General features: G+C 29.7%; 1 non-coding gene across 1 annotated transcript; it reads left to right on the forward strand.

The window, feature by feature from the left end:
- Positions 1 to 4,778: 4,778 nt before the first annotated feature.
- On the forward strand, positions 4,779 to 4,947 carry LOC136089159 (U1 spliceosomal RNA). Its single transcript, XR_010642817.1, has one exon. It is a non-coding gene; the product is annotated as a U1 spliceosomal RNA (small nuclear RNA).
- The last annotated feature ends 3,436 nt before the right edge of the window (positions 4,948 to 8,383 follow it).

Here is an 8,383-nt window from a genome sequence, read left to right on the forward strand (position 1 = left end):
TTACTATCAAACGAATATTTCAACACGAAATTAATTAACTCTAAACCACCTGAAGTTGGCGTTCCAAATAAGAATGCGCTTATTTGCAAATTCTTAATTACGGAACGCCTACGTAGGGATGGAAAATGCCATGACGCTGATAAATGGATATAATAAGCATTTTCTCAGTCAACGTTGCTGGCCTTATAAATAAGCAAAAACGAGATACAGTTTTAAATAATTTTAAAAAACTAAATTACGATTTTTATTTATTACAAGACACTCATTTAAATAAGTTACAAAACGATGAGTTATCTAAAAACTGGAAAGGCAGCGTTTTCACCTCTGCGGGGAAGACCCGCACTGGTGGCACAGCCATAATATGCAAACGCGTGCTAAAACCATACGAAAAGTTCGACGACGAAAATGGAATTTTTAATTACGTATTAACAAAATTAAACAAACAAAAAATTCTTTTGCTAAACGTATACGCTCCCTCGGGACATGAGTTTTCTAAACACAGAAAAAAATTATTTGAATTAATCGAAAACAAAATTAAACATATAAATTTAGAAAACGTTTTAGTAGTCTTGGCGGGAGATTTTAATATGGTTTTAAGCGAACTTGATAGGCACCCACAAATTTACAGGAAAAAATGCTCCTCAACTGAGAAACTTAAAAAATTAATTAATAAACTCGAAGTAGAGGACACGTGGCGTCTATTTAATCCATATAAACAAGAATTCACTTATAAAGCCACAAACAATATTTCTTATTCTCGACTCGATAGAATCTATTTAAGTAAAAAAACAAGACAAAATGTAGAGATAAAACACGAACCGATGGCGCATTCTGACCACTATAACGCGTGCGTTGCCTCCATTACCCTTGACAAAATAGAAATGGGTAAAAGCCTGTGGATCTTTAATAATAAACACTTAAAAAATAAAAACTATTTAAATCAAATTGAAGCAATTATTAGCAATAAAACATCCGAAAACGTAGAATCTAAAAAAGAAACGTGGGAAAACCTTAAAAGTGAACTTAAAGAACACGCAAAAAAATTTTGTAAACAACAGGCAAAAAATAACAGGATTGAAGAATATAAACTTAAAAAAAAATTTAAAAACGCAGTTAAAAAAGCGCACCTGAACCCGCGCATGCAGATTTTGAGCGCTGACATCAAAAACAAACTTAAAATTTTTGAAACAAATAGAGCGTATGGCGCGCAAATAAGAGCAAAAATTAAATGGCGACTTGAAGGCGAAAAATGCAGTCGCTCGTTTTTTCAATTAGAAAAGCTAAAACCAGCAAAACAAGTAACAACAAAAATAAAGGATAAGAACAACAACATTAAATCAGAAAAGGATGAAATCCTCAAAGAGTTCGAAAATTATTATAAAGAACTCTACGCAAGCGAAAAATGCGACGAAAAAAGTCAAAACTTTCTTTTTTCTAAAACATCCCCTATTCAAAAAGTACCCAAAACTTTAAGTAAAGAATTAGAAATGCCAATAACAACTATAGAAATTAAAAACGCGCTGAAAACGATGCAAAATAACAAATCACCCGGAAGCGACGGCCTCACCATCGAATTCTACAAGCAAAATATTTATTTGTTTGGGGAATTGCTGGCCGCAGCTATAAACGAAACTTTTAGCAGCGGTGAAATGTGCGAAAGTCAAAAAAAGGCAATAATCATATGTTTGTTTAAAAAAGGAGATAAGACTGACATCAACAATTGGCGTCCTATCTCCCTTTTGAATACAGACTATAAAATCATAACTAAGATAATTGCAAATAGACTAAAAAATGTTCTACCTCTGATTATAAACGAAAATCAAACGGCATGCGTCCCGCGTAGAACCATATATTACAATTTATCCTACACCAGAGATATTATAAGAATATCCAACAAAAACCAACTTGATGCGTCTATTATATCCATTGACCAGGTCAAGGCATTTGATAGAGTTGATAGAAACTATCTTTATGACACTTTATCTTTTTTTGGTTTTAATACCGTATTTATAAATTTTATTAAGACGATATATTACGACATAAGCGCGCAAATAAAAATAAACGGATTTTTATCTGAAAAAATTGAAATTCACAGAGGAGTAAGGCAAGGTTGTCCTCTTTCGATGATTCTATATATCATACAAGCCGAAATTTTCTCAGGTTACATAAGAGCAAACAAAAACATAAAAGGAATAACAGTAAACCAAAAAGAAACTAAAATCCAGCAATACGCTGACGACACAAACTTCTATTTAACAGGAGATCAGTCGATAAAAGAACTCGGTAGGGCCTTAGAACTCAACGAGCGAGCCACAGGAGCTAAATTAAATGTAGCCAAATGCCAAGGCTTGTGGCTTGGAAATAATAAAACAAAAAACAAAGAAAATTTTCTAAACTTTAACTGGGAAGAAAACACCCTTAAAAGCTTGGGTATTTACTTTTCCAATAGAGATTGTCTAGTTAACATTAAGCAATGGAACGAAAGCATTGCCACTATTCAAAAGAAAATTAAACGCTGGCAAATGTTTAACTTATCCTTTAAAGGAAAAAGAATAGTAATTAATCAAATACTCTTAAGTAACCTTTGGCACTTAGCTTTTACGTTGCCAATACCTAACGATAGAATTATCAAATTCATCGAAAAAATTGTTGAAAATTTTCTCTGGAGCAACAGCTCAATTAAAACAAACCAAAAAGTTTCTAAACTCCCTATTAGCCAAGGAGGTTTAAACATTATAGATATAGGCGAAAAACTAAAAGCCATCCAGCTGACTTGGGTCGCAAAAATATTTAATCACACCCAAACAGGCGCATGGAAAGACGCGGCGACGCATATTTTCAATAGTTATAGAAAAACTAATCAAGGAGAAAATATTTTTATCACAACCCACTCAAGTAGTGCAATTGATACTCTCCCTGTGTTCTACCAGCAACTAATTAAAAACTGGAGTCACATTTTTAACGGCGAGAGCGACATAAAAAATATGTCTATTGAGGAAATCCTCAACCAGCCTATTTTTTATAACAATTTTATTAGGGACAAAAACCACCAGACTCTAAAACCTAAAAAAGAAACTACCTTGAACCAAATATCCAAAATATCTGATCTTGCAAAGGTTTTTGTACCCGGTTTCTTGGATCACCAATTAACCGGTCTTAAACATGCAACATTTAAAAAAATTAAAAACTCCATTCCACGTGTTTGGAAAACAAAAATTAAAAAGGAAGGTCAATCTTATGACCACAACAAATCAAATTTCACCCTAAGAAACTTTATACACCCCCTAAAACCGGTTTTGATTACCGACCTCACATCAAAATCCATTTACGATTTTCTTATGAAAAAGAAATACAGTTTGGGTGTAACGACCCTGTTTACTAGGTGGAACTCTGTTTTTGAAAAGAGCATGACGGGCACCTCCTCAAAGGAATGGTCCCTCCTCTTTCAAAACATTTTCAAAAGAAATAATAACAACAAAGCAAACGAAATAAAATATAAAGCCATTCACTTTGCGCTACCCACTAACTCCATCTTTAAACGCAGAGGTCATGCACCTGATGACCTTTGTCCCCAGTGTATGAAAGATAGAGAAACTCTATCTCACATGATATATAGCTGCGAAAAAGTACAACCTTTAATTAAATACACAATATATTTGCTAAATAAGATTTATCCTAGCAGTAAACCTTTTAAAAACACTTTTAAATTTTATCTTTTCGGTTTTGTTGAAAACGCGCCAAAATTTTATATTGGTAATTTATTGCTTGACGAGCTTTTTTATTATGTCTATTCTATAAGAATGAGAGCTTATCATGAGAGAAGTATGAGCGCGAGAATAAGCCTCCTAAGAGCATACATATCTAAAATTAAAAAAATACTTCAGATCGAACACGACATTGCTAAAGAAAACAACCAATTAAACTCCTTTTTAAACGAAACTAAGGAAATAAGAGATATAAACGGTAACATAAACCTAGAAAATAAATTAAACCAATTTTTGAATTAAATCAAACAAACCTTATACTTTTTGAAAGACCCAAACTTTTTATTTTTTTATTTTAAATTTTCGCCTTTTCTTTTTACTTTTTTCTTACTTTTCTAAACTCGCTTATTCTTGATGCGCTCCGTTTCTCGACTTGAAAAGCATAGAAAAAACATTGTAAATATTTCTATGTAATTCTTGTCAAGTAGTCCACAAGGCAATTAGCTGGCGGACTACTGAAATATAAACACAATACCATCATGAACACAATGTCATGAAACGGCTTCCCGGTCGGTATGACTTATCCAACTATTGCACTTTCTAAGATCGTGTGCAATTCCTGTCCGCTTTCTCTATGCTATCTTTCTAACTCGACTTCTTCTATCTTTTACTCTAATGTATCTTCGTTCTTCTCAAACTCACTTTACTCTTGGACCGCAGAGCAGGTTATGACACTCATTCGTGAGTTGAACTTGTCTTTGTGGACCTTGGTATTGTGGTCTCCACAAGGCAATTAGCTGGCGGAGAATAAACCACGATACCATCATGAACACAATGTCATGAAACGGCTTCCCGGTCGGTATGACTTATCCAACTATTGCACTTTCTAAGATCTGTGCAATTCCTGTCCGCTTTCTCTATGCTATCTTTCTAACTCGACTTCTTCTATCTTTTACTCTAATGTATCTTCGTTCTTCTCAAACTCACTTTACTCTTGGACCGCAGAGCAGGTTATGACACTCCTTCGTGAGTTGAACTTGTCTTTGTGGACCTTGGTATTGTGGTCTCCACAAGGCAATTAGCTGGCGGAAAATAAACCACGATACCATCACGAAGGGGCTTCTTCCAGAGTGAGGCTGTTGCATTGCACTGCGCACCGGCTGACCTCTGCGATTACCGCTAACGTCGGTAACTCGACAGTATAATTTCTGGTAGCGGAAGCCTGCGTTCGCGCTCGCTTCCTTTAGAGAAAATTAAATTTCAGCATTGTGGAAGTCAGTGTTGATATTAGAGAGATAAGCTACAAGATTTTTTTATACCAAGTTGTTAGTTCTATAATCCTCCAGATACTTGTCATGCGGACGATTTTTACACGAGTTTACATCGAATACTTGCTTTCTTTGCTTGTCGACAAATGGGGCAGAGGAAGGATAATCAACGCTGAAAAGTATTTAAACAAGACTCCCGTTTTTTTAAAACTTTTGGCTATTCAAAGAGCATTTGCCTAAAGTTAAAATATTTTAAAACATTTGGCAACAAATGCAAATTAAAGTAGGGTAGTAGCACTTTTCGTACATTTTCATGTTTGGGAGCACTTATCCAAAAATTTAAAGTCCTAACAAATTTTTGTTGTCGCTAATCACTTTAAAACTAGGTACTTCAGTCCATTTTATGATCTCGTAATATAATTAAGCTAAAACGTTAATTTTAATTTTAATGCATTTAAAATGTTAATCTTGTTTTAAAATGGGTTAAACCAATTTTGTAGCACTTCTGGTTGTCAAGAAAATTGCATTTTTATACTACCTAATTTGATAATTTTTTAGACAAAAAAATTCGTTTTTTTATTTTAGTTTTTTTTTTAACACTTTTTTTTACCATCATAATTGCGTAAAAATTTTACGCAACGACTTTAAGCAATAATCTATCTGTTATCATTAAACAATATACAAATAAAACAACTTTCAGTTCACAACTAATCTTTAGAAAAAATATATATTCAGAAAAAAAATATATAGCAGAAAAATATATATACATCAATAAAGTCGTAGAACATTACACATTAATATAGTCATAACTCTATTACAACATTAAAGATCAATATAAACGACATATATCTCTACATATATATATATATATATATATATGATATATATATATATATATATATATATATATATATATATATATATATATATATATATATACATATATATATACATATATATATATATATATATATATATATATATATATATATATATATATATATATATATATATATATATATGTATATATATATATATATATATATACATATATATATATATATATATATATATATATATATATATATATATATATATATATATATATATATATATATATATATATATATATATATATATATATATATATGAAGACCTCAGTGGAAAAACCGGCGTTGTCACATTTAAAAAGTATTGAGAAAGTATTTGTTGATCATTAATAAATGTCTTTATTTAAAGCAAAGAAAAAATTTTTTTGTATAAATAACTACAAAATATTTTGTTTTTGAATAAATTTTAGATAAAATAATTATAATATAAACTTTTTTAAATTGCTTAGTTTCATTTGCTTTAAATAAAGACTTTTATTAATGATCAATAAATACTTTCTTAAACGTGACAACGCCGGTTTTTTCACTGCAGTCTATATAAATATATATATATATATATATATATATATATATATATATATATATATATATATATATATATATATATATATATATTTATATATATATATATATATTTATATATATATATATATATATATATATATATATTATATATATATATATATTTATATATATATATATATATATATATATATATATATATATATATATATATATATATATATATATATATATACATGTATATATATATTTAAACAATATAAATAATATAGATTAATATATGCGACTAATTTATAATAATATTATATAATTTATTACATGTTTATAATATAATATTACTAATGATATATAATAACTTTATACGACACGTTATAACAACTATAAACGTTATAGATGTAAATATTATAGAATAATATATACGACTAATTTATAATAATATTATATAATTTATAATATATGTAATATATTTATATTAAGTTATTACTAATAATATATATAACTAGTAATTATTTCAAATGAATTGTAAAATTGGCTTTTTACAAAACTATAACCTTTCCTTTTTCAAGGTCAACAAGCAATGGAAAAGTCCTTGCTTGATTTTCCTCAGTCTCATAAACCACATCAAACAAAGTTTTTTTAAGTTAGGAGTTGACTTGTTTACTCGAAAAACTTCACCTGTACACCGAGAGTATTTTTTAGTGTCGATTTTTATTATTTTATGTTGAATAAATTTCCTAAAAAGATAATAAACATCATTTAGAATGACAGCCAAGATGTTTGTTTTCTGTTGATTTGCTAATTGAGACAGTCTTGCATTCTTTAATTTTTCACTTAACTCTTCTTTCTGTTTTGCAATCAAAATATCTCGTTCTTTTTGTTCAATAAGAATAACTCTTCTCTCAATGGGCTCTGGAAAAGTCCTTGTTCTAATAACTGATTGTAAATTACTGAACAACTCATAGTTTGTTAAGTCTATTCACTTACTACCATGCATTTTAGTTTTGTAAAAATGTTTAGGTTCACATTTAACTTCCATAACATACCTATAAAAATCCAACTGTGCTCTTAATATTTTTTTGCTTTTAAATGTGTCAACTAACAAAACATATTCATCATCTGCTTCTTTTAAGGTCAACCATACCTTCGTCCTCAACTTTAACAACTCATTAACCGATTTAGCTTTTTTTAAGAAGGCTTTATCTTTAGCTGTTTTTTTAGCTTTATGCTTTTTAGGCAACCTTTCACTCATTTCAAACTTTCATTCTAAATGACGTTGTTTGTATTTATCTTTCATTTTATTAAAGTTTGTTGAAGCATTTTTTAGCAATGAGTCACGCTCATCTAAAGTCTTTTTATCCAACCAGTCTAGTGTTTTGTTTTTATACCACATAGTATAAGCTTGTATAGTTTGTATTTTGGCATTTGGCTTTGTACGAATTAAAAGATCCAATACCGCAAAGTCACTTTCTGAAGCATTGTTTGTTCTTGGAACATTCTCGGCAGCCTTACTTATATTATCAGAAGGATGCCAATATTTACCTCCAGGAAGTTGATCAGCAGATTGTCTTTCCAGAACAACTAACAAAGAATGACAAATTACTTCTAATGCCTGCTGTGTTAAAATATTTAAATCAGTGTCATTAGTCTCTTCAAATAATTTATCATACAAATTATCTTTATGAATATTAACATCACTTGGACTGAATATAGGTGTTTTCGAGATCATAATCAATGATGCATTTTTACACAAATCTGAAAGTTTCATTTTTAGGGTTAACAAAAATGGATTCATATCAAGAATACTCTTTTGTGATTCAATTATCCGCTAAAGTGGACCTGTAATTATTTTATCAACTATTCCAAGAGCCCGCACTTCTGCTAAATATAATTTGTTGCTAATATCTTCTCTAACTGCAAGTAAAAGATTATTTTGATTTGGCCAATTTTGAAGAAACTCTAAAATATCTTTTGAATGAAAATACAAAACTGCAGCATTATA

Source organism: Hydra vulgaris, chromosome 12, assembly GCF_038396675.1.
Source record: "Hydra vulgaris chromosome 12, alternate assembly HydraT2T_AEP".
NCBI lineage: Eukaryota > Metazoa > Cnidaria > Hydrozoa > Anthoathecata > Hydridae > Hydra > Hydra vulgaris.